This window comes from Lissotriton helveticus, chromosome 2_1 (genome assembly GCF_964261635.1).
Source record: "Lissotriton helveticus chromosome 2_1, aLisHel1.1, whole genome shotgun sequence".
NCBI classification, from domain to species: Eukaryota; Metazoa; Chordata; class Amphibia; order Caudata; family Salamandridae; genus Lissotriton; species Lissotriton helveticus.
The window spans coordinates 1654756918-1654784598 of record NC_136059.1 but is presented as its reverse complement, the minus strand read 5'-3'; the positions used below and the strand labels follow the sequence as shown (position 1 = coordinate 1654784598).

The 27681-nt window shown below is 47.3% G+C and overlaps 1 protein-coding gene across 2 annotated transcripts in view; it reads left to right on the top strand.

The window, feature by feature from the left end:
• The window catches only part of GSTCD (glutathione S-transferase C-terminal domain containing), a 943165-nt gene that overhangs the window by 688796 nt on the left and 226688 nt on the right, over positions 1 to 27681 (top strand). The gene's annotated exons all lie outside the window — the stretch shown is intronic.

Here is a 27681-nt window from a genome sequence, read left to right as displayed (position 1 = left end):
CAGCTTTCAGAGCGGCCTGTTTAGCTGCTCAGGCAGTGCCTAGGAGCCTGGGCATGTTCTCCACCGAGCTGTGCCACACAGCCAGGTGGAGAACATGCTAAGTGCACATGACTGTTTGGCCGGCCCTCAAACAATCATGCGCCCTTAGGGAGTGCAAACCACACCTCACTCTGCTCTGGTAAGATCAGCCCCACTCGACCTAGCTCAGATAACCGCATAAAAAATTAAAAAGATAATAACACCTTGTTAATATCATTTTATTTTTATTTTTTGCACCGGCCTCCCACTTGGATAAATTGTGTGCTCTTGGGCAATCACTTTTCTGAACATATTGCTGTGCTCCTTTTTTGTCAAGATTGGGAGTATTTTGATTCGATTTATAAACTGCTTATTAGCGTAGGATTACAACATGGACTAGGGTCTTGATTACGACTATGGCAGTCCTTTGGAAGACCGAAGTCACGGTGGCAGTCCACCCGTTGTATTATGACTATGGCAGTTGGACTGCCACAGGACAGCTGCAACTGCTGGGGATCCGCGATTGCGCAGCGTTCAGAGGCTGCATTATGCTGGCGGTGCTGCTGCAGCACCGCCACGTATATTCAGAGTTGCCTCACCACCATTCTTTGCCCGTCATTTTCTGTATAATTACAGTGGGCCTGTGAATAGCCTTTGAACCAAGCAGACGTGTGTTTCACTCTTGGCTGTTTGGCTGTTTGTTCCTGGGCAAATAAACTCCCTGTGCCTCGTTTAGTGATTTACAATTGCAAGAGCACTTTAAAATAACCTTACAGGGCACACTCTCAGTACAGGTCCTGAGTCTAGGTTTCATTCATTCATTTAAGGTTGTTTGTATCCCTGTAGCTGAAGGCTCTACGGAAGCTGCTTGGTGCCTGACACCTCATGTGCAGCTCTGCGTCCCTGTCTGCCGCCCACAAGCATCTTTCTATTTCACAACTCATCAAGGGCTGAAAGAGAGTTGAAAGGGTTAAAAGTGCAGGACGGTGGGTGTCCTGCAGTGCCTTTGTGTGAGCAGTGCGGATAGTCAATTACAGGCCGTGATTAGCCTAGGAAAGGGCCTTTATTCCCCCGAGCATCGCACTAATGGTGTAGAGCTGCGAGTCCCAGGGATGAGGCGCCCCTTCCCAGTGCCTTGCAGTACAGTGCGGCGATGCCCTTTCACTTATTATTTAAAGAGCTACCTACAAATGATTGTGAGGCCTTGGGCCTCGCAGTGCTACATCACAGGTGTGAGGCCCAAGGTAGTTGTCTGGGCGGGGGGCCTGGGCAGCTGCCCACGCTGCCCATGCCTAGCGCCGGCCCTGGCTCTACCTCTCCGAGTAAAGAGCCGTGCACTCGTTTGGGGAAAAGTGTTAAGGGTGGGGGGAGACAAAGTATAGCGATTTACTAAATCATTAATTCACGACAATTCTGGTTTACCGATTCCTGCAGATGGACTGCTTAATGTCAAAATAGGAAAACACAACGCTTCGGACCCTTTGACTAAATTAATTTTGGTTCAAAATAAGTATCCATTTGCATATAAAAATATATGAACGTTATTTTACAGCACATTATTCCAAAAGCGACCGCAAGAAGACACCCAGGGCAGATTTACAAGCCCCTTGCGCCTCATTTACGCCGCCGTTGCATCACTTTTGTGCCGCAGCGGCGGCGCAAATCCTGCGCCATGGTGCGGGGTACTTACAACGTGACGCATCTGGGAGATGCGTCACGTTGTGAAGCTCTGCGCCAGAAGGAGGTGTTCCTGGGCAGGGGGGGGGGGGGGCGTTCCGGCGCAGGAACGCCTCCTAAAAGTGGCTGAGTGAAATCTTCAAGATTTCACTAAGTCACTTTTAGGCCCATGCTGCGTCAAAACCCTGCGCCTGCCTGAAGCAGTCGTAAGGATTGACGCAGCATTAACTAGAGCCAGCAATAACCAGAGCATTGCTGGAGCTGCGTGGCGCTTGCGCCACAACTCCAGCAATGCGCCACTTTTACGGCACAGATGCGTGACGCATCTGTGCTGTTTTTGCCCCATGGTGCGCCACATTGTAAATGCGGCGCATCAATGATGTCAGAGCTGTGGCGCACAATAACTGGCGCATCCCTGCTGATTTGCAGGGATGCGCCAGTTATTGTAAACATGCCCCCCAATGCGTATTCACCGTGTTATTTATACAAAAATGCTTATTTCTATTATTTATGTTCTAAAAGAGGTACACACGTTTTCCAGAAAATATAGAAAAATCAACTCGCAGCTAAATAATATCACCAGTCAGTCTTGATGTCTCTACAATTATTCTTGCTTGTTATAGAACATTTACTGCCTTCCAAGGAGAGGGAATATGTATGTCTTTCCCCTCACCTCGTGAAGACAGATTACATGGTGAACCTGCCTACCACTGGGTTAAATTCCTTCGTATTAGACCAACACACACACAGGCATCTCTGTAACACGGTTGTATGACGACATAACAACGCGATGTTTGTGCCCTACAGCTGTCCCAGATAGTCACATCTTTGGATCATGCATGCAAATTACAGAGCAGCGTTTGCAGAGAAGTAGGAACATTCTTTTCCCTGTGACGTGAAAGTATGATTTTCTTTTTCTTTTAGATGGCTAAATAAGCGGAATAAATTTAAATGATGCAAGAAGTATATACTCAACTTTTGTAAATAATCAAACCAGCCTCTGCATTTCTCGCATCATTTAAATTTATTCTGATAGTTTAGTCATTTAAAATAAAAATAAAATCATACTTTCACACGCCACTGAGAGGCTGTTTTGATTATGAACAAAAGCTGCATAGGCAATCTGGGTGGTTTGTATGTGACATGGGTTTACATTAACACCTACAATGGATACACCGCTTTAATTTAGTCAAGGCTGCTTGAGCCTTTATTTTGTTGACCTCACTGGGCGATGTGTTTACATCGATGTCATTGGTGTTCCCCGTGTGGCCGGGGAAATGCAGCACATTTCGGCTGGGGCAGAGTGCGGTCCCAGGGCCGCGATGCAGCATAAGATCAGCACTGCAGTGCAGAGTGAGGGCCCGGAGCTGTAACATTGGGGAACAGCAAGACGTGTAATGGCACAGTGGTGCAGCATAACATAAACGCAAGGTCGGTGGATGTGAATCTGCTCTGTTGTGATTTGGGCATGATCTCTGACAGAGTAAAAACTACTGAACAAATAACGAACAGTCTACAAGCAGAGGTGCGAACTCTACAAGATATGATCATGTCCCTCCAAAAACGGGTGCTTCCCTTGAACATACGGAAGATGCTGAAGGGAGATTTAGGGGAAAGGGGAAAATACACTAAGGGTTAAATAAATATTGGAAATGGTTCCAAAAACAGAACGTGTGTTTTTGTATGTGGCTTATTTTTTTCATATGTCAAGGGTATTTCTCACAATGCATGTTGTATGGCCATTCGCGCACGCTCACACCCCATATGCCTGCTCCCCCTCCCCCATCCCCATCTGCGAGGCTGAGCATACATTCATCCGCCCATCCATTCATCCATTCATACATCCATGCATCCATCCACCATATGGCCCGCCATCATCCATCCATCCATCCATCCATCCATCCACCAGCACCCATCCATGCATCCATCCACCCATACACCCATCCATCCCCCAGCACCCATCCACGCATCCATCCACCATTAATAGTGCCATTTTAACATAGCATTTTAATGTAATCCGTGAAATTTCTGTTGCAAAAGCCCGTTTCTGCATTTTTTTTGCATTTAAGCCAGTTTCTCTTTTTTTTTTTGCATTTTGTTTGCGCGACACTCGGCATTATGAATAAATCCTTGTTTCTGCATTTTTTGTTGGGAAAGCCCGTTTGGAACCCGTTTCTGTAGCGATCTAATGCCACCTTAACATCGCATGCGTTGTAATTGCATGCGATGTTAATGGGCTCGCGGCGTCGTAGCATGCGTGGTAATAGCATGCGATGTGAACGACCATACAATGTCAAAGTGGCGGTGCGATCGCACCGCGATGTTTTGACGCCGATGTGTTGGGTGTTTCCCCTGTAACACCCACCCAGGACAACAGCAACAAAGGACTGTGTTTTTTGTTGTTGTTATGATGGTGGTCAGCTTCCATCTACACCCTTGTAAATACCAAAATGTATCACACCGCTGCTGCTACTACTCTCATTATAGCAGCAAGAGGAATTTAGTCGGATGCTATATTTATGTACTGATAATTGAAGAGATCTGCCATATACTGCTGTCACCTGGAAGACTTTAATCTAGTCCACCACTGAAGGTCCTAGCTGGCTATACACTTTTTTTTTAACTTTATTTTCAGTTTTAATGACACTAAAAACATACACAGCTATTCCACCCCGCCTCCTCCCACCCCCCTAGGCATCATACATAACATTTGGTCACAGTTCGATAGGGTCAACATGGCACCATACAGGGCTGGACATCACCAGAAACAGCAAAAAAGCAATTATAGCATGAATTCAAGGAATACAGACAGTGAAGGTAGATTAGGCACGCCCCAAACTGTACCCGCTTCAGGCCTCTTCCCCACGCTCCTACCTTCCCCCTCCGCCTCAGACCCCGGGCGGAGAACAATTCACCACTAGTTCCCTCCGAATCACTATGCTATACACTTTAATAGCTTCTTTGCATCTCACCATCGCCGGATTGGCTGTATCGGGCTTTTCCCTGGGAGGCTGGAAGGATGGGGGCCGGTCTTGGAGCGGTGGGGGCTGGTGATGTTATTGGGGGCACGATTTGCAGTGGTGCTGCAATATCAGCCCCCAGTCGCAAAAGGAAGCAGGCAAGCATTTCCAGCCTCTGGTACCAGGCAGTTCTTCTCCGGGTGCTGGTCCGAGGATATTTCCAGGGCTGCTTTTGGGTTCCCAGTCCGGCCCTGCATCTCACAATGACATTCAGATGTGAGATGGTAGTAACAGATCACATAGTCCTCACCATTTCTCTCTCCATCCATACCTGCTCATGACAAAAAACCTTAAGCAAAATATCAGGTTGGACATCCCAGTGCAGTAACAGCTAAGTTTAACTTGATCATAACAAACGCCATAAAGAGACCTGCAGAGCTACTCAAAACTGCCAGTCTGCCGAAAACGACTTCAGTAGTCATCACACACGGCATGGAAATACTTCCCACGTAGGATGAAAAAGCAAAGTCCCAACCCTTCCAACTATACACCATACACAACAAAGCTGCAGTGCCCCACATGGGGTAGTAAGCCCTATGGAAATGCTGCTGTACAATACAATATTGAGTAATAGCCCCGGCTAGTAATAGAGATTGCCACCGAGTGGTTGCTACCACCCTATTCAAAATGCGGGCTGATGCATATAAAAAATACTCCTACAAAGACCCAATATGTTATGTTATGTTATGAGTTCTTATATAGCGCATGTTTCACCCGGGGGCATCTCGGCGCTTACCAAGGGGATACCAGGAAGGGTTCCGGAGAAGTCTATTCAGGAGAGACCAGATTTAGAACAAGAAAGTTTTTAATTGTTTCCTAAAAGACAGATAGGAAGTGGATTTACGCAATACATCTGCACATACATGGTTGGGACCCATTTTATTAAATATATTATGAATTAGCACTCTGTATGGAATGCTATCGTACAGCAGCCATGTTCTAATAGGGTTATAGCCCTCCCGCTTCTAGCTTCAACAACTGTTAAAGGCCATCTCCTTCGTTATAGACCTGTCCTGCAACTTGGGCCATTTACTCAGATTCCGGGCCTTTGACAACCATTATAGCTCTTGGAGTTGGGTTATAATTCTATATTAGCTCTCTATATGAAATACAAGGATTGGCTGTGCCAGTTACAGTGCTTAAAATTCTGGTGCTAACTGCTGATCTTGGCCTACATTCTAAGTTCAGTTAAAGTGTGGAACAGGTACATAGTGCAGACAGTGCCAGTTGGTCTGTTGGGTGAGACTTGTGAAACAGGAACTAATAGTTCAAGTGCTTTTTGGCGTTACTCGCTGTTAATTGCACTTCTCCTCCTTTTTGCGCCCCCACCTTGGACCAGTAATTGCAGGGTGTGCAATCAGCAGTGCTTAACTTCCCAGGAAATTGTGTTTATCACTGTTAATGCTTTAAGCAAAGGTCAATAAGGAATAGTTTTTGCCTGCATTCTAAGTTCAGTTAAGGTCAAAAGCAGGAGCATGAAGCAAACAGGGCATTTAGCTTGTTTACTATCTAGGTGGTGATTTAGGTGGGATGGTTGCAAATACTATTGTTGCTCCCCTTCACCCACTCATTAACAGCTGTTAATTTGCCTTTCTCCTAATTGCTGAGCTACAGCTCTTGCCTGCAAATACAGTAGGACAGTTACCAGCAGTAACCTCCTGTGCAGGTGGCAATAATTCTTACTGTAAACTGTGTACAGTGAAGACGCGTCACATGTTTTGGCCGTAGTTCAACGTGGTTATCGACTTTCACAGGAGCTAGCACCTTTGGTCTTCCAAAGATGTGAGAAATTCTGCATCCTACCGGATACTTCTTCTTAGAGACTCATTTTCAAGTGCCTCAATCCAGCAGTCTGAATCCAGAATTTATTTTTAAGTGAGTTTCCCCTACGATGCAAGGTGAAACATTGCGGGGCAAGCTATGTATCCACTATGCAGCTCCACCGGAAGTGATGTAGTGGGCCCAAAAAGGGGCCTCCAGCACCACTGATGTAATTTATTTTTTTCCTAATAAAACAGCGAGAGCACATTGGGTTGATGTTCAATGTATATTTCAACCTTTTGGGCACATTTCATGGGGAATTAATGTTGCGTCCAAAACGCTGGACCGTACTCTCTTCTCAGAATGGAAGAGGCAAAGGACAGTTTCTGATCCTCATTTCTTGTTTATGATGGTATCTAGGAGCCATGCATGATACAGAATCTCATCATCTCTGTCCCCTCATACATTGGAAGGCTATCAGGCAGAGGGAGGTGGTGTTCTTTTTTGCTGCTCACAGACACTTGTGGTCAAAATGTCATATTCCTTCCTGAGGCCAACTTGTGCCATATTGGAACCATTTTCCTCTTCGAGGTCAATACCCACTTCATCAGCGCCATAAACATAAACAAGCATTTACAATGCAACGGTCTCGCCTTTGCAAAAGTTAGAGCGATTGGCATTGTAAATGACAACATTTTTATTTATGTGTTGGTTTTGAAAACAGATAAATAAATGGCCTTGTCATTTACAATGCCAATAGTTTAATCTCTCGCAAATGCGAGACCTAGTAGTAGAGTGAGTAATAGTGAGTAGTAGAGAGTGAGTAGTAGAGAGTGCGTAGTAGAGAGTGTGTAGTAGAGTAGTAGAGTGAATACTAGAGAGTAATAGAGTAATTAACAGAGAGTGAGTAGTAGTGAGTTGTAAAGCGGACTAGAGTGATTAGTAGTGAGTATGAGTATTTGAGAGTGAGTAGAGAGTAGTAGAGAATAGTAGAGACAGTATTAGAGAGCGAGTAGTAAAGAGCGAGTACACACACACACACACACACACCCACACACACACACAGAGCCACACACACACAGAGCCACACACACACACACACACACAGAGCCACACACACACACAGAGAGCCACACACACACACAGAGAGCCACACACACACACAGAGAACCACACACACAGAGAGCCACACACAAGGGAGCGAGAATAGAAGAGATGCTTGGGGTAGGCGGCAGGGTAGGCAGATGGACAGGGGGCATTGAGGGCATGCAGGGAGGGGGGCAGAGTGCAGGCACAAGATGGGATAGGCCGGTGGGACGAGGGGGGAAGGCAGTCAGTCGTCCGTCCTCGAAGTGACTGGTGGTCGGGTTGCAACTCGCACGAGAGGAAGGAGACACTGGTGTCTCTGGTGCAGCGCTGCGAGGCCCAGTCTTAATTTCCTCACAGTGAGAGTCAGCGGCTCCAACCCACACATAAGGAGAGGATGCAGGGAGCAGCTGGTGTCCCTTGTGCACCGGTTAGATGCGCAGTCTTCATGCCCTAGGCCTTTAGGATGGATAGTCTGTTAGGCAGCAGGGTAGGGCTTTGTGGGAGGGGATGGCGATGCGGGGGTCGAGCCGAATGCGGGGGATGCATAGGGCGGGCATTCCACAGGGGCAGGAGCCCGTCTGCGGGAGCCCCTCGGTGGCTCAGTGCATTCTGCCCGAGTGAAGGGTGCAGGGCCACGCAGCAGCGCAGTGCTGGCCACAAGCATGGGGATGGTGGGGCGACAGTGGAGGGGGGCGGAGTAGGCACAGTGAGGGGGTGGAGGGGCAGGCACGTGTTCAGGAAAAGCGCATCAAGAGCTGAGTAGGGTGCAGTTGCCCCTAGGGCGTATGGGAACGATGCAGAAGGCTTTTTGTGTATGAGCACCATGCGGAAAGGGACGGTGGTATGGTTGCCATGCAGAAGGTCATGCACAAACGGCACGTGGTCTGACATGCCAGGGGAGTTATCAACTTAGAAGCTGAGTTCACATCGAACCAATAAACCACCCGTCCCCTATATAACGCTGCTCCTACAGCCACGTCATAGATCTCCCGCAGGGCAATAGCGTGTGGAACTCCAGCCACCAGCACCACTATGCCGCCCCTGATATAACGCAGCCCTTACTTTCACTGTGCGGATCTCACATAGGGCGATGCAATGTACAGACAGACACCCCCTCTGATATAACGTTGCCATGCACTATGCTGACCTCCCGCAGAGCCATACAGTGCGCAGACATCGCCTTATAACGCCCCTTAATGTAACGCTGGCCTTACATTCCCCCAGCAAATATCTCGCAGGTTCATACAGTGTGCATACAGTACCCCTTCATATAACGCACTATATAAATCTGGCCTTACCTCCACAGTGCGGATCTCCCGAGACCCACCCCACTGCACATAACTGTCCTGATGTAACGCTGACCTTACCCCCACAGTGCGGATCAGAGAAGGATTATGCATATAGCGCTGTCCTTACATCCATCACAGATCTCCCACAGGACCACAGTGTGTGGAATCCCCCTCCCCGCCTGTCACGGCCCGGGTATACCGCTATCCTTACATCCATACTGCATATGTGTCACAGGGTCATACGTAGTGCAGCCTTCACTCCTCCGAATAACACCCCTGGTATAACGCTGCCCTTGCATCCATACGGCGTATGTCTCGCAGGGTCATACAAAGTGCTGTCCTCACCCCTCCATGTAACGCCCCTGGTGTAATGCTTATGCTGTCCTTGCCCCATACTGCGCGGATCTCTTGCAGGCTCCTACAGTGTACAAACCTCGCCCCTCCATGTAACGCCCAATCTACCTCCATAGTGCGGATCTCCCCTCCACCCAGCCCTTTCTACAAACCTCCCCCGATATAACGCAGCTCTTTCCTCCACAGTGTTGGTCTGCCCTCCAAACAGCCCGCTCCAAACATCTCCCCCGATATAGCACCGCTCTTACCTCCAACACTGCGGATCTGCCCTCCACCCAGCCCGCTCAAACCTCCCCCGATATAGCACCGCTCTTACCTCCAACAGTGCGGATCTGCCCTCCACCCAGCCCGCTCAAACCTCCCCCAATATAGCACCGCTCTTAACTCCATGGTGCGAATCTCCCGCTGGGTCAGTTTGTTGGAGGCGGCGCCATGGGTAAGGAGCCCCCGCAGTTGGAGCTGGCAATGTCGATCATGTTCTGCAGGACCTGGCAGTGCTGCAGTGCCACCCCTGGACCCCCCACCATCGAACCTTGCCCACCATTCCTGCACCCTGTCTCGGCCACCGCGGAAACCGGCAGCGCCCTCCTTCCGCCGCTATACCATCTCCACGGCCCTATCCATCGCTCGGCTTCGGGAAACACCAAGAAAGTCTTCCTTTTGCGCAAAAATGGAGAGGCAGGAAACTGACAACTACGCTTGATCACAGGTTACAAAGTGTGTCCTGAAAAGTCCATGTTGTGCTGCTTAAATAACTCTGCTGCTGCCCAGCCCTGCAGCACGGGGGGCAGGCAGAAAAAAGAGAAGACACTCCTGTGGATGGATGTCCCTTAGGAGGCGCCTCCCTTTAAAGACGCTGTCCTTTCAGCCCCAGTCCTCTCCAGAATAAGTGCCCGACCCCCGAGACACACAAGGGTTCCCAGAAAATATACATCCTTTCGATGACGTTTACCTGGAGCCACCCTTTAAAAACCAGAAGATGCAGCTGTCTCGGATCCTTTGTTTCAACGAGAAGCTTCAGTGTAACCTCCCGTTTCACCAAACATGGCTGTTAATTAACATTTGCAAAGACTTTAAAGGCAACAAAGATCAATTGGGTACCGGTGCGAGAGCACAGCATGCGCCCGATACTGGCCCTACAGATGTCGGCTACTCCTCCACGATGTTCCGGGCTGCGGAGCCGGCGAACTTCATTGAGGAAAGAGACAGCCCACCAGATCTGACTATGCCCACTTTCACCTTGCGAGATTTACCCGTTGCCATATTCCCTCCTACTTCAGGCCCGGGGACAAAAAAAACACACTCAGAGTTCCCATGTGAAGCAAATGTTTCTAAAACAGCTCTGTATGTTTGCAGTAACTAAGAAGCACTCGCCATGATACAGCCTTTTGTCTTTAAGCCCCATCCTTTTCAGACTGGGCGCCCCGACTTCCTGCTGGGGTAAAAGGTTCCTTATCTTCTTTATAGGGCTTTCTGGACCCATAAAGAAGATAAGAAACCTTTTACTTCAGCAGTAAGTCAAGGAACCCAATCTGAAAAGGACAGGGCTTAAAGAGATAGAAGAACGTCACTAGGACATCTTCTCCAAAGGCTGGCCACCGTTTAGGAGGCCAGCCAATGGAGAAGAGGGGCGGGGCTTAACCCTCGCTAGTGAAGTTCACCCTGAAACATAAAATCTCGCGAGCTCGACTGTGCATGTGCGCAGTACGCCACGCGAGACCTAAAAACAACAATCCTGTTCCTCCTCACATTGTACATCGGACCATCAGGAGAAGCACCATTGCAATAATAAAAATCACAGGAATGCCACCATAAACTCCTCCCTAGTCTTTGGTCCAATCTTTTAGAAAATACAACCTCATTAGTAATGGTTTACTGTTGTAGTGACAGAACCTCATCAGAAAGAGGCTTTAAAGGAAATAATGATGACCTTCAGCCAAAGCATCAAAACTTGTTGCTTGCATTGCATCAACTTTAGCATGTTATCCTGCCCTTCTGAGATACTAGCAGCATCCCCCCCCCGGTCTGAGTCTTCCAATGCCCGGACACACAACTCCTTCTTCAGCACTACTACACCTTCAAGACACTCACACATGCTGATTTTAAAAAGCCTTTAGAAAGACAGTGCCCGATTGTGTGTTGGGCGTAGAGAACAGCACAGCAAGGCCCCTACTTCTCATTAACTAAAACATGCAAAGTTAAATGTTTCTTTGCACTTTTGGGGCAAAGATTTCCAGTCAAAGAGATACAGATGTTTTGCCCACATTTGATGTGTTTGTTTTCTGTGATACTGATACTTTGGGATTTCAGAGGCGTTTCATGATGGAGATGATGGTGATAGTAAATATGATGGCAATTCACCACCTGAGCTGTCTAGCATGATTCTTTACTCAACCCTCCAGAATGCTAGATGTAGCATACTGCCCAGAAGGTAAGTTCTCCATCCCTGCCATGTTCCCATAGGAGAGCATTCCTCTTGTTTTGCCATATTTAAAAAGGGGGGAGTGTGTTTCAGTTGTCCTTACGCCTGTGGATTTTAGAGCTGATATGTTCACCCAAAGTCTTGCTGGAAATAGTCAAATCCCTGAGCCTCTTCTGCCGTTTAATCGCGCCTTGATGGGCAGTAAAGGCAAATGCCAGATTTCCCACTCGCTTTTAACAGACAAGAACAAGCCACTGTCATATGAACCAAATTGACTTTTAATTCATATTGAAAGAGAGACTGTGGGAGAAATGTCTGGCTGAGGAGGCTCACCAGGATATGTGTCACAACTTTCTAGCGACTTCCAGCCAGAGTGGTAAATATGCTTTTCATTAGGAAACAGCTTTTTGGCAAGAAAGCAGCCAATTCCCTGGAGAGGTTTTATGCTTGGCAGAGTTACTTCTTGCTCACCGATTTTGACTTCATCAGCTTGCCAAGTTCATTAAAAGTATAATATATGTCAGTGCTTCCTTTCATCGATCTCACAAGTCATTCCAGCCACATCATCAACAATAGCACTATTTTTATCTATACAGGGTGAGAAGTGCAAGGAGTGGATGCCAGCATCATCTCCATCCTCGTCCCACACTGTTACAACAGTAACACAATGTTCTAGATTAATCTGAAATACTAAAACGTCTCAAGTGGGTGTAGGGGTGGTGGGATTACTTTCTAGATTTATTTTTTCTCTGATCAGTGGCTCATTAAGATTGTGAACTCAGGCCAACCCGTAGCATTCTGCAGCAAGCATCACTTGTCTGCCACTCTTTACAGCTTGACATAGGGATTTTTTTCCAGGCTCAACAAAGGTGCTGGTAGGAAAATTCCTCTTGATAAAAGGGGAACATTTGTATCCCACACATTTCCCACTCAACAAGTACGGCGCTGTTCTGCGTCCTCTTTTAGACCTATCATTCCTGAACAATTGTAATCAAAAGTAAATCTTCAACACTTTACAAAGTAAATACTAGATTCTGTCTTTAGATCTTTAGACCGTCTACAGTCGTTTTTGGACATATGACAGAAAGTTTCTGAGATCTATGGTAAAGGGACAAGAGACAAATAACATCAAGTATTTGATTTTCAGATTATGTCGCTGTCCTTGGGTCTCACCTAAGCCCTCAGGGTTTTTACGAGATCAAGGTGGTGGTACAGGTTCACATAGAGAAACAATGCCATCCCTTAATTGGATGGCTTGTGGATCAAAATTGAAATGTCCAAAAAAGCAGTGGACTGGAGTTTGATACACATGTTGCGTTTTTTTGCCATAGAGACAATTTACAATAGATTCTATTGCTGCATATCCGGCTCGTATGAGTGATTCTGCATACAACAGAGTAAGTGGTTGATATTCAGAAAATGATACCGCATTTATCCCGGGTTTATATCTAATTGTGATATCTTTTCCAGCACTGCCCGTGTTGATGGTTTCATTCATTAATCTTCTTTTCTCAGGCCAGACTTCAGAAGATATTGTTGCAAATTACTTTTTTTGGACACAAGGAAACAGTGCAGCAACAGCTTCATTGAACTTGGCCTCTCACAACAATAGAAACAGACACATCCCTGGTACATCAGAGGGTCCGTTCAAGCAACAACTTTATCAGATATTTTCAGGCATGGAGAATCGATATTACATGTAAATAACCTGGAACTGAGGTCTATTTGGTTGCCATTGATAGCTTAGCTTCCTTTATTATCGGGTTATCTGATACAAGTCCTCACCAACTAGAGAATTGCTGTTTATAAACAAAAGAGAACGCTGTTTGCCAAAACTGTCTAGCTGTGGTCTTGAGACAAATGAAAGAAACTCGAATATCAGTAGCTCATCTAGGAGGAGTTAGACCATGTGAGAGAAGATGCTCTTGGCAGCATTTTGACAATGAATCTTGAGTGGGTGCTTCACCCCAGATTTTAACAGATTTTTGCCAGATGGGGCCTTTCGTCAGTGAACCTATTGGCCATTCAAGCAAATAGAAATGGCAGACTTTTTTAAATTCCCTCCTGATTCCACAAAATAACTGGATGGGGGATGAATTAATTTTTAAATAGTAATTTCTGCTGCATTAATCCTTTCAATGATTGTTCCTCTGCCCAGTATATTTTTGAAAATGAAATATTGCGAGGCAGTTATCAATCTAATATCTTCTGACTGAGTTAGATAGACAAGCTATCCAGACTTATTGGACCTAATTCTCGATCCTTTCAAGCTACTACCACTCCAGGCATAACCAGTCAGGGGCAGTTATACATTCAGATCTGGAGCCCTTCAACCTCCATGCTTGAAGATTGGAAGGAAGTCATTTAATTGCCTGAAGAAGGAATTAAAGTGTTTTGGTGGAAACAGGTCCTATTAAATGTTTGTGCTCTGGAAGATTGTGTAGTAGTTTTGAGTGATCTCTTCAAAATGAGGTGAATTCTTTAAAGGCAGTGTTCAGGAGGTTCATAAATGAAGATGTTAGAAAATAACAATGGGGTTGCCCGGTATCCCTCAGGACCTGGGATTAGGATTATATAAGAGACTAGCAGCCCGTCCCGACGTTGTCCGGGTATGAAATAGAATGTGTGTAATGTGTGTATTCAGATATGGTCATTCGCGTGTTCCCCCGCTTGAGGCCCAGCTGCAGCCCTGGTTGATGTTAGCAGGCGCGTGTCCCCCCGCTTGAGGCCCAGCTGCAGCCCTGGTTGATGTTAGCAGGCGCATGTAATTAGTGTAGTGATCCGCCGCCTGAGCCCGGCTACAGCCCTGGCTGATGTTAGCAGGCACGTGTAATTTGGTTTAATGTGATAGTTCAGTAACAGCGCGCATGAGAGGCTGCAGTAATTGTCCCCACAGACACGCTCAGTCTCGTGTGCCCCTGCTTGAGGGCCAGCGGCGACCGTCTAACAATTAGAATTGTGTGAGTCTTGAATGATTGTTTCCCGCTGTTCTTATTTTTTCATGACCAACACCGACGCTCTTCGGCCCCGAAATGCTTTTTAGATGCACCCAGGCCAAGCCACACACTGCGTTCGGCCCTTTCAGACGCACCCAGGCCAAGGCACACACTGCATTCGGCACCCCCAGTATGTGTGAGACAACGGGCAGTCCCCCAAGGGAGTCTTGCGAATGGTTACTTACCACGCTTCGAGGTGAACGCCTTTGTGACGCCCCAGCACACGGCCACAGCAGACGATCTGATTAATGTACGACCCAGATGGCATGAAGGGCGGAACGTACTACATGCCCCCAGCGTTTGGTACGCCCCCAGCACACGCCCACAGCAGAACGCAGACACGCCCACATGGGACTACTTTGCTGGCACGGTTCTTTTACCATTTAAATGTATATGGTGGCCGTCTGCATAGCCTATGTCCCTCTGCTGCAACTGCCCTTTCCAACGCTGTATTGGGTGTTGTGATTGATGCTGTGGTTACTGAGATTACCCGCCTCAAAGGTTTGGGCTCTCTCTTTATAATATTAGTATTGATAAGTATATAAGTATGGATATATATATATATATTGATACCCCTCAGTTCCTTTTCGCCAGAATTTGCAGCGCTCTCTCGCCGGTTCGAAAATCCCCACGGCAGAACCACGCCGAATTTAAATCCACAACCAATTCCCCCAGCTGGGGGAAAAACGGGACGAACTCGCGTTTGTCTTCACTTATGTGCTTTTTTATTGAATCCTCACAGCATGGAGTTTCTCAAGCAGGCAGGCACAAATCTACGCGTTTCGGGATAGCATATCCCTTGTTCACGATCAATTTGGCTCCAGGCTCTCAGTCTCAATATAGTGAGTCACATTATTACTTCATTTCCTGTTTGATGTTATTTTGGCCCTCGGCCTTCTGGATGATGTAGTTTTTTGCAAATTTTTTTATCTGTCTGCATAGCCTATGTCCTTCTGCTGCAACTGCCCTTTCCAACGCTGTATTGGGTGTTGTGATTGGTGCTGTGGTTACTGAGATTACCCGCCTCAAAGGTTTGGGCTCTCTCTTTATAATATTAGTATGGATATATAGTGGTCCTGTCGGGTATGTAGATTCAAAAATTACTGGCATGTAATCACAATAAAAAATCTTTAAGTAAAAGAACAATGTCACTCACACCGGGAAACAAGTTTCAAGTTATATATTTGAGTTTAATCAAATATTAAAGGTTAGAACAATATATTTAGTTAAGCACAAAAGGTAATCAAGTGACTGCGGTGACTTGTGATAGGTGAAAGGAAAAACACACTACATACAGTACACGAATGCAGTGCAGTGGTCAGGGAGAGTAATTTCTTCTTTGTCTTAACAATTCTGTACATAAAGCCCAGACTCAATTCAATTGCTTCATTATATACATGGGCATTGTAAAGACATATTGTGTGCGTAGACGTTTCGACCCGAATTATAGCGCAGCGAGTAGTGCTTCTTAGTAGGGTCTTAGTAGGGTCTTCTTCAGGACGGGGGGGTGGATTTTTTCTAACTCTTTAGCTGCGCTTTTTTTTGGGGTTGTTCTTGAAAATGCTTACTCTCATTTGTTTTGCTCCACTATCCATGGAGCAAGGGTAGTTGACGTAGAGCTGACGTCCTTTCCGGTGGTGCTGTCGGATGGCTCAATTTCTGGTAGTAAAACACCAGCACTGAAGTAAATTTCTGCACAATTTCATGCCCTAACCTCCAGCATCATGCTATTTTAAGATAAGGAATATGCTCGAAGATCCTGTAGCCCTTAAGAAAATGCGTCACCAAAGGTATATACCTAATTCCTATGTATTCCATTCGAAAAGTTATAAAAATTTTACTTTTATTAAACTCATCGGTATTACATATGAAAGTTTATAATTCCTATATACTCTTAAATTACACAATTGGAAAAGGTAATACCTGAGTCAAGTGATTGCAGTCATTTTGTCTAACATTATGTGGATACAATAATTTCACCATAGAAAGCTGATGATCATTAAAGCACTACTCATATTGTATTAAGCAATCTGCCCTTATGTCCAACAAATTTCCCCCTATCTCCAAAAACCCTTGTTCCTGTGGGTTAGGCTTTTCTGAGGCTCATGCCCGTAATGTGTGGAAGGTAATTTAAAGCCCTTATTGTCCTACAAGTGAGGGCAATAAAGCTGTTTGCACTTCCTCAAAACAATAGGGAGTGCTACGGGAGCAGGAGCTTTCTCATAGCTAAAATATTGGGGGGAAACTACTCCATTGTCCCACAGCACTCACCCATCATCTTTAATGCAACCACTGGTTATTAGGAAACTGAACATGCTTCTATCTTTGACTTTGCTGAGAGGGAAGCCCAAACATGCCAAAAAAGTGTGGATAAAATGTGTTTACCGTGTTTCTGATTCTTGATTCTTGATTCTGAAAAACAAGAATTGGCCACCCCGTTAGGTTTCCAGAATGAAACACATTTCCTTGTTATTAAACCTGCGAGTGTGAGGGTGGTCTTCCCCAAAATATTTTTACCTCTTCCCACCTATTTTTCTGATGTTTTTGGCCTTAAGACCCCGTGCACTTTACCACTGATAACCAGTGCCAAAGTGCTTGTGCCCACTCTCTAAAACATGGTAAAATTGGCTTACATCTGAATGACCTATTTAATTTACTTATAATTCCATAGTAAAGTGGTATACCGCATACCAAGGGGCTGATAAATTCAATTACCACTAGAGGGCCTGCAGCACCTGTTGTGCCTCTCACTTCAAACATGTCTCAGGCTTGCCATTGCAGCCAGTAAGCAGTTTTCAACCACAAATTCCATTTGCCACAATAAACCTTTTGTGAAGCCTAAAACTACTTTTTAAATACATACGAGTCACCCCTAGGGTAGGCCTTCAATATCCCATAGGGCAAGGTGCAATGTACTTAAAAAGTTGGACATGTACTTTTAAGTTTTACATGTCCTGTTAGTGAAAACCCTGCAATTTTGCTTTTCACTACTGTGAGGCCTACCTCTTCCAGAGAATAATACAGGGTTACCTTATCACATTTAAGAAGCGCTATCATTTGTTTGAGGCATGTAGAAATGTCATGTTTGGTGTCTGGTGAACTGTAATTTAAAATTCTCTTTAATGGTAAAGTCAGATATCTGAAAGAAACAGTTAGTTCTAGATTCTTTACTTAGAATTACTCCCAGGCGTCAGAATGGATCTGGAAAGTTGTTCGTCAGCAGTACCCCTGCACTTCGAAAGGTGGCGTCGGTTGGCTACATGTTCGTCGTTGGCATTGTGGTCGCCGGGATGACATCACAGTAGCTACTTAGACACCGCCCTCGAGTGTCGACATCAATTCTTTCTTTTTCCGCGCCATCCAGCGCAGATCCGGAGACAGCGGTAACTCCAGTCACTTTTTGACTGACTTTTTGCCAACTTTTGTCGACGTCGATTTTGAGTCTTCGACTCCTGGTGCACATCAGGGATGCCCGGTTTCAAGGCTTGCTGCTACTGCAACCGGCTGATGTCGGTGACAGATCTGCACCGCGTGAGTCTGTTTTGCCTGGAGCGCGACCACGACCCCAAGTCGTGCTCTGACTGCCGGACCATGAATCCGAATTCTTTGCGGGAGTGGTCCTGAAAGCTTCTCTGCTCCATGCCGTTCAACGTCCCGGTCGCGTGTGAGGTCGAGGGACCGGTCGCGGAGCCACCACCACCACCAGTCTTCTTCAAAGTCTTTGAACTGCTCAGGTAAGTCGAAGCACAAGAAGAAGTCGAAGAAGCACCGTCGCTCTTCGACTTCTCCCCGTTGGTCGGCCAACGCAACAAGGGATCTGGGTGGTGTGGGTTGTGCCCCCCCGGGGCTCCACATGCGGAGCCTCATGGGTTGACTCAGAGTTTCCCTCCCTTTTCGGGACCTGGAGCAACCCCTGCCCAGCTTCGTACCTTTTACGAAGCGATGCATGCCATCTTTGGGCAGCCTGACTCTGCCGGCGTGCCTTCGGACCCTGCGGACTCTGCTGGGGGCCCTGGATCTTCAATGCGGGCGGCTTCGGCCCCGGCACCCCAGGGCCTCCTTGGATCTAGACCCAGATCCGGATCCTCACTGGTCGACCTGATTACACCTTCCCCGGTGCCGATTCCACTGACACCACGTACGCAGCCGACACCGGTTGTGTCCCCAGCCGGCGTCGACCCCGGCCTCCATCCCGATGTAGACTTGGAGCCAGACCGGCATCGTCCAACGCCGGATCTGGCGCTGACGGGTACTTTTGTGCCCCTGTTTTACCCTGGCTCTTTAAGACCAGATTGACAGCCACAGGATGGTGATGAGGACTGGGAGGGGTCTGGAGACCCTTTGACTGACAAGCTAGGTTACAAACCGGACTGGAGAGAGGAACTGGGGGAAGCCAGTGATCTGGATACCTCACCAGACCTTGGCATGTTGTCTCCTCATACCGTGGCTATGGAGGATGGAACGTCTTACGCTGTGGTGTTGTGTAGGGCGGCCAAGGCTCTCAACCTTGAGCTACCTTCGGGGGCAGTCAGGACTAACTTCCTGACAGAGGTGTTTCAACCAGCAGCGAGCTCTTCGGAGTCCCTGCTACCGTTTAATGAAGCCCTCACTGACATCCGTTTGGGCACCTGGTCCAGGCCCAACACAGGGGCTCCTGTGGATAGGATGATTTCCAACAACCACACTTTCCTCTCCCAACACCCCACCCCTGAGAGCTTGGTGGTCCAAGCTGCCACATCCAAAGGCGCATTCCCTAACGCACCACCTGATAGGGAATCCAAAAAGCCAAACCATCTCTAAAGAAGATATTTTCTTCCTCCAGCTTGGGACTGCAATCGGTAAACACTGCATGTCTGTTGGGCCGTTACACCCACTCCGTGTGGGATATGATGGCGCAAGTGCAGCCCCAATGCCCGGAGAGGCCCGGGCCGTACTCTGCCGTGCAGTTGCTGAGGGGAGAGACGCAGCAAAGTTTGCCATCCGCTGTAGACTGGATACGCTAGGCAGGCCCAATTCCACGTATGTAGCCCTTTGACGCTATGCCTGGCTGAGATCGACTGGCTTTTCTGGGGATGTCCAAGCTACCCTTATGGACATGCCCTTTGATGGCCGGCGCCTATTCAGCGATAAGGCAGATGGCGCACTAAAGCGCTTCAAGGACTCACGGGCTAAAGCCAAGTCCTTGGGCCTCTCCACCACTCGCATTGCGCAGTCTGCTTTTTGCCCCTTTTGTGGCTATGGAAGGGGTGTCCCTCCATGTTCCACCCAGGGCCACCGGCTGGCGCAAGCTGTTCAGCCCCTGCGCGGCTGGGGATGTGGAACCACCGTCGTAGTTGTGGGGCCAGCGAGCGGGCCAGTCCACTACCGTCCCCTCTGCAGCAGCCTCCAAACCCTCCTAGTCCGACCTTTCAGGGCCACCAATCGCCAGAGGGTGGCAGGATTTGCCACCACCTCCCCCACTGGCGCACCATCACGTTGGACAGGTAGGTTTTGCAAATAGTCCGAAGACGCTACTCCCTCCCCTTCAAGACTACCTCCCCAGCCATGCCACCTCAGTACCATTGCATGTCGGAGGATCATTTGGCCCTTCTACAACAGGAAATTATGGCTCTCTTGGCCAAGGGACCATTGAGCGAGTTCCTGCCCCAGAAGTAGGTCATGGTTGCTACTCCCACTACTTTCTGGTGCCCAAGAAGAACAAAGGCATGCGTCCTATCTTGGCTCTCAGGAACATCAACCACTTCCTCCGGAAGGAGAAATTCAAAATGTTGACGCTAGCTCAGGTCCTGTGTGCCATCGACCCTGGAGACTGGATGGTAGCGTTGGACTAGCATTTCCCATCACTATCCTGCCGACCCACCCGCATTACCTATGGTTCATGGTAGGCCACGAGCATTTTCAGTTTACCATGCTCGCCTTTGGCCTTACCAGCGTCCCTGGGGTGTTCACGAAAGTGATGGCGGTGGTCGCAGCACATTTGCGCAGATCAGGGGTTCCAGTCTTCCCCTATATCGACGACTGGCTGTTGAAGGCGGGCTCACCCCAGGCTGTCGACTCCCACCTCCAGACTACGGGCAACCTTCTGCATTCGCTGGGGTTCTCCATCAACATTCCGAAGATGCACCTGACTCCCTCTCAGAAGCTCCTTTTAATCGGAGCGTTTCTGGACCCACACTTTTTCGGGTCTATCCTCCCGAACAGCGAGTCTGGGATATTCGGGCTATGATTCCGATCTTTCATCCTCTATCCTGGGTTTCGGTCAGGATGACCCTCCGGCTACTGGGCCTGATGGCCTCGTGCATCCTGCTGGTGGATCATGCCAGATGATACAGGTCTCGAAAATTCCACTCGACCGCTCGCATAGTCGAGCTAAATTTAACAAGGTCGAGCGAGCTGTTTTTAGGTCCTACTCGCCCTTTCTGGCGAGTAGGAAAATATACCAACTTTTGTCCTCTGTCTGTGAAATCAGAACAAATGTGACAAGATAACAAGATTTAAAGGCATTTTTATTGCTCACAAAGTTAATGAGAAATAAAGATGCCTTTAAATCTTGTTATCTTGTCAAATTTGCTCCGCTTTCAGAGACGGAGGTCAAGTAGGTTGCAGTTAGGTCGAGGAAATTTTTTAAGGTACTAGTCCTGCAGGACTAGAACCATTTTTTGGATTTTTTGAGCCCTGTGACATATGCGGGCTCTGCAGTGGGACCTGAAGTTCCAGTGGGCACAGAATCAGGGAAACCTGTGCAATTGTTTCCCGATCTCGGAGGGCACTGCATACTAATTGCAGTGGTGGCTAATGAACCAGGATTGGGTCAACGGCAGATCCCTCTCCCTTCCCCAACCCGAGTTCACAGTGATGACCGATGCATCACTTCTGGGATGGGGCGGCCACATGGGGGAGGTGGAGATCAGAGGCCTCTGGTCTTCGGCGGGGTCCAGGCTCTGGGCTCCACATAAATCTTCTGGAGCTTCGGGCGATTCGTCTTGCACTCAGAGCATTCCTTCCCTCTGTCCGGGGAAGAGTAGTGCAGGTGTTCATGGACAACACCACCGCCATGTGGTACTACAACAAACAGGGCGGGGTGGGGTCGTGGACCCTATGTCAGGAGGCTCTTCATCTCTGTACATGGCTGGAACATTAGGGCATATCCCTGGTGGTTCAATACCTGGCAGGTTCTCTGAATGCCAGGGCGGATGAACTCAGCCGCAGGTGCATGATGAATCACGAATGGCGTCTTCACTCGGAGGTGGTGCAAGGTCTCTTTCAACAGTGGGGAGAGCCTTGGTTAGATCTATTCGCCACCGAAGAGAATGCGAAACGTCGGCAATTCTGCACGTTGGAATTTCCAAGGCGGCACTCGCTCGGCAACGCTTTTCGCCGCGAGTGGAGTTGCGGTCTTCTATATGCCTTTCCGTCTATACCACTTCTCCCCAGAGTGCTGAAGAAGAGCAAGCGTGACTGGGCCCATGTCATTCTTATGGCTCCGGATTGGGCACGAAGAGGCTGGTATCCCGAGCTATTGCACATGGCCATAGATCCTCCGATCCAACTGCCTTTTCGGGAGGATCTTCAGTCGCAGCAGCAGGGGATGGTCCTCCACCCGAACCTACCCAGCCTCCACCTCCTTGCATGGAGATTTAGCGGTGACAGTTGACAGCTTTTGACCTTCCTCCCAAAGTCTGTGATGTTATCTTGGCAGCCAGGAGTCCCTCCACTAAGACGGTATACGCCTGCAGATGGAACAAATTTGTGGTGTGGTGCACAGCAAAGGCTGTGGATCCCCTTTCTGCCCCTCTTTCTGACGTTCTCTTGTTCCTTCTTTCTTTGGCCCAGCAGGGCTCTGCTCTGGGCACTCTAAAAGGATACCTCTTGGCCATTTCAGCCTTTCTTACGCTTCCTGATCAGCCTTCTCTTTTCAAGTCTCCTGTTGTAAATCGCTTCCTTAAGGGCATTACTCATCTTTTCCCTCCTGTTCCCTTCATAATGCCCCAGTGGGACTTGAATTTGGTTCTTACATATCTTATGTGCGCTCCCTTTGAGCCACTACATAACTGTCCTCTCAGGCTTCTGACTTTGAAAACTGCCTTTCTGGCCCATCACCTCTGCGTGCAGGGTGAGTGAGCTCCAAGCTCTTCCTTCTAAACCTCCTTTTCTGACTGTTCATCCGGACAAGGTTGTCCTTCGAACTCGTCCTTCCTTCCTACCCAAAGTGGTTACTCATTTCCATATTGGACAGACCATCACTTTGCCCACCTTCTTTCCACCTCTGCATCCTTCCAAGGAAGAAGAGAGGCTCCACCGTCTGTATCCAAAGCGTGCGCTTTCCTTTTACTTGGATTGCACAAAACAATTCCGGGTGGATGACCAGCTCATTATTGGCTACGTGGGGGCCACAAAATGTCAGGCAGTGCACAAAAGGACCATTTCTAGATGGGACGTTTTGTGCATCAAAGCTTGTTATTCCTTGGCAAAGAAGGAGCTGCCAGTGGGGTGGCGCGCCTATTCCACCAGGGCAACGGCAGCTACCACTGCTTTGGAACGTGGAGTCCCCCTTAATGACAGCTGTCAGGCAGCTACGTGGGCATCGCTGCACACGTTCACAAGACACTGCTGCCTGGACAGCCAAGTCCGGAGAGACGGCTTCTTTGGCCGTTCTGTTCTCAAGGACTTTCTGGTGTGAACTTGGTTTGCAGACCCACCTCCGGGGTTGGTATTGCTGGATTATCTATTCTATGGTAAGGAGTCTATATTAACTGTTTCTTTCAGATGAACAAGTTACTTACCTTCAGTAACGATGTATCTGTAAGAAAGCTAGGTTAGTTATAGACTCCTTACCTCCCCACCCATCCTCCCCGTTCTGCGAACTGACTTCTAGGGTTAAGGATTTCCTTTCAGGGCCCTAGTTTTGTGCACCAGTGGTCAGTGTCTTGCATGGCTCTGCGCTTCTGGCATGGAAAGTCATGTACAGAACTGACGTCAGCGTGCAAGGGCGGCGTCAAAGTAGCGTCCACGACGAATGCGGAGCCGACCGACACCACCTTTCGATGCACAGGGGTACTGCTGACGAAAAACTTTCCGGATCCAGTCATCCACCTGGGGGTAATTCTAAGGTAAGGAATCTATAACTAACCTATGTTTCTTACAAATGTATTGTTACCAAAGGTAAGTAACTTGTTCACAATCCTGAAATTGCCACTTTTAGAAAGTTAATCCCGTACATTTTTTAATGTAGAAAACGGGTTTGGAAAATGTTTTGAATGTAGAAAGCGTGTCTGGTAAAGGAGCACAGACGTCATGATTGACCAAAAGGGGAAAGTAATCAATCTCATGTAAAGAGGGAGGATTAACGGAGGGTTGTAAGTTGAGGAGGTGAGATTTGTAAGTTTGTTAGCATTTAGGACTTCGGGGAACATTCAGTATAATTAATAGTCGGGCTGCTCTGGAGTCAACGAGATTAGGTATGAGCAGCAATATTGTAGTGAGAGACCTATTAGGGTGAACGGCTGGTGTTGAGCAGGGCTACAGTAGCACTGAACCACAGAGTATTTACAAGCAATATGTAATGTCTAATAACGAATCTTAAAATTAATTTGTGAATGTTTGTTCGCACTACTATTTATTCTTGTATGTTTTTATACAATTGGTAACAAGTATCATTGTTTCTACTGTTATTTCTAGTGACCCCTGAAGAAGGGCACCAGATTGCCCGAAATGCATTCGGTTTTATTCAATAAAAACATTGCCTTGGATGAATTCTTGCATTTATCATGTTCTTTCAAGAGGTACGGACAGACTCGGTTTGAACACAAGAAGTTTGGGAAATTGGCATATTTTACCGTGTGTGGTCACATTGAAAATTGAGGAAGTGAAAGAGTTGAAAATAATACTGGTTTACTATGAATATACGTTGAGAACGGATTAAAGTGGGTTACATAATGGAAGCGCCACGGAGGCGCATCACAGCAGTGCAACTGGAAGGGACGTTAATCACGCCCCTACTTGTTGTGACTTTTAGAAAGTTGCCATTTTCTTGTCCTAATCCTTTGGTGCCTGCAGCCTGTCTCCTGGGGTACATCACTAAGTGTAGTGGATATCTGGCCTTTGTGTATTCCTTCAAGACAGCCACACAGTAGAGGGTCTAGGTGTTGGCAGGATGTGCCATGAAAGACAGGATGGGGGCACAGTCCTACTTTCACTTTAAAGATTCTGCGTAAGCTCTCATGAAAAACATCACACTAGACTATTGTGCCTGTAGACAGACTGGAAACAGGACAGTGAAGCAGGAAATTCGAGACACTTCTGAGGTTTCTTACAGTTCAAAGGAGCACCAGGTATAAAAATAGGGCTCTTAGGCTCACTCTTCAATTCACTTCAGGACCTGTGGAAGGACTGCCCTGCTGCCTGTGGTCTGCTATGTACTTCAGAGGACTGCTCTGCTGCACCTAGACGATTGCCCTGCTTCCTGAAGCCTGCCCTATGCCCTCAGAGGGGTGCTGTGCTGCTTGAGACCTTCTTTCCTGTTTGATCTAAGACTTCCATAGTGATTCCAAGGACTGGTAAGCTGACCTCCTGATCAGCACCTCAGGTACAGAAAAGGTTCCAACCATCTTGAACCCACACCTGGACCCAGCCTGAGTTAGTCCTAACCCTCCAAGTGGTGCCCTTCCAGTCCTGGACCCTTGGGAATGGTAATAAAGGTGCCCAGATAGTCCAATTCCAAAACTTGGGAATATTTTTTGCCAAAAAGTGCTCTGACAACCGAAAGGAGACCGGAATCTACCTGCTCGCCGATATGTCCAAGGTACATCGCCTGTCTGCCTGACTTCATGGCATCTCCAGCTGTGTTCCTTTCCACAGCAGCTAATCCTGTTCAGTGGCTCCTCGCAGAAAGTGCATCCGGCCTCACGGAGTCCTCATCAACTGTAGCCTGCAGCTTCGTCCTACTGGAGATTTTCAATTTCCATAAAAGAGACTAAGCCTGAATGTAGAAATGTTAATAGCGACTACATTTAGTGTCTCCCCGGAGATGGCGTCTCCTTCTCAGAAAATGCTGACTGCCTTTACCTACTGAACTTTACCTTCTCACAGTGGCAGCCACCGCAAAACGAAAGTGGTGGGTGGGGGGAATTTAGGGTAAAATGATCATTAAAAGTAAACCTACCTGTTGCAACACCAACGGCCGCCTCGGTGCTTTTCTCCCAGCAATCACTGGGAAAGCACAGGCTCCCCACTCAATCCAGACGCTGCTCTCATGCCATAAGATTAGCACCATAATTGACTGAGCGGCATTTCTGCCACTCAGACAATGCCTGGGAGCCTGCAGCTTTTGGCTTTTCTCCAACTTTGCTGTGCAACAGAGCTGGATTGGAGAAATAGAAGTGTGCATCTATTGGGCTGGCCGTCTGACAAGTGCACTTCTAAGTGCCCATCACGCCTCCCTGCCATGGCCCCACCCCAAATGCACGCATGCCTCAACCAGAGCCAGACACAGAAAAATGTTATTATACTATTTTATTATCATTTTATTTTTCTGTGACTGACTCTGACCAGTGGGGCGACCCAGCCTTCTCATACATTTTTCTTCAAAATATCTTTTAAGTCAGAAGTTATGTGGAGACCTGGCTTAATCCACTTCATATAGCATATGGTCAGCCATAACTTTCAACATTGCCCCTATCTCATGCGACTAGATGTCAACGGTTGGTGCTTTAATCTTTTAGGCAACTATTTTAAACTGTAAAAATTCATAACTTCGGTTCTACTGATTTGATTTTTGCTGTTTTGTTGTCAAATAATTTATTACAATTTACTTTATAAATTAGTGTGGATTTTACGTGTGTTGTGTTTGCAGATGATTACGGTTTAACCTCTTCCGTGCGTCGGACGGCCGGGGGCTATCTGACGTCACGGTGGGCGAGTGCGGAGGACGGCCAGGGGCCGTCCGAACCACGCACGTGTGGAATTCTACCGCACAGGCGGGAATTCCGGCCGCAGCAAAGCGGTTAAGGGCTGCATAAATACTTTACACATTGCTTCTAAGTTAAGCCTAACTGCTTTTTAGGCCAACCTACTAGAGGGTTGAGCACAGAGTAATTTTGTGACTTTTTGTGATTCGCCCCAACAAGAATTGTGCGGTCGCTTAAGTAGGGTTTCACCCTGCTCAATCAACAACCCATTTTCTCACACTTGTTTCAAAACGTTTCCTACTGTGTATAAAATAATATATAATATAAACACCAGTTCAATAAAAAACAAGCCAGACTTTGGGCACCTTAACCCGTTCATATAGGAGACCTACGCATAAGATTTAAGCTAATGAAGCTTATAAGTAGTGTTTAATTTAGAAAATACATTCACATTCTTTTTATTAATAAAGATTGATAGGTGTGTTTGGATACTAAAAGAACTTTTGGAACCAAAAATGGCACTGACTTGGTGAAACTCACACAGCAGGAATGGACTTAAGGATATGTGAATGTACCAATCTGTATCATTTATAAACTCTGATAAGAATGCACAAGCTACTAGCCAGACAGCTCCTAGTAGTATTTGCATTTAAGGCGAGTCTTTGTTCAAGCTCAATTGCCATTCAACCTACCCTGTATCGCCTCCAAAAATAACATACGCTGCTGCAAGACGTCTTTCGGGAAACCTTCCAGTGTTAAATGTATATAAATAAATATATAAGTGGCAAGCAAAAAGCTTTTCTTAGACGCCCACAATGGCACTTCCAAATGCTGGGGTTGCTGAATACCAAAATGGCTTGCTCTTGATACAAGTGCCCAGATACCCCCTAGGGGTGGCTATGTTACGCTTTACAAATGCTACTTGATTGATTGATTGATACATACCACCTCAAGCCTGTTATTTCCACAAGCCTACAGTTACTTCTCGTCATCCCACCTCGTGCCTGTTTTTTCCACAAGCCTACAGTTACTTCTTTTCATCTGTCTTGCTGGTACATTTTCATCCCTGCTTTCTCCTGTTGACACTGTTTTTCGTATTTTCTCTTTCTTTCTCTTGCTCCCTTTCATGTCTTTCCCTACCTTACTTAT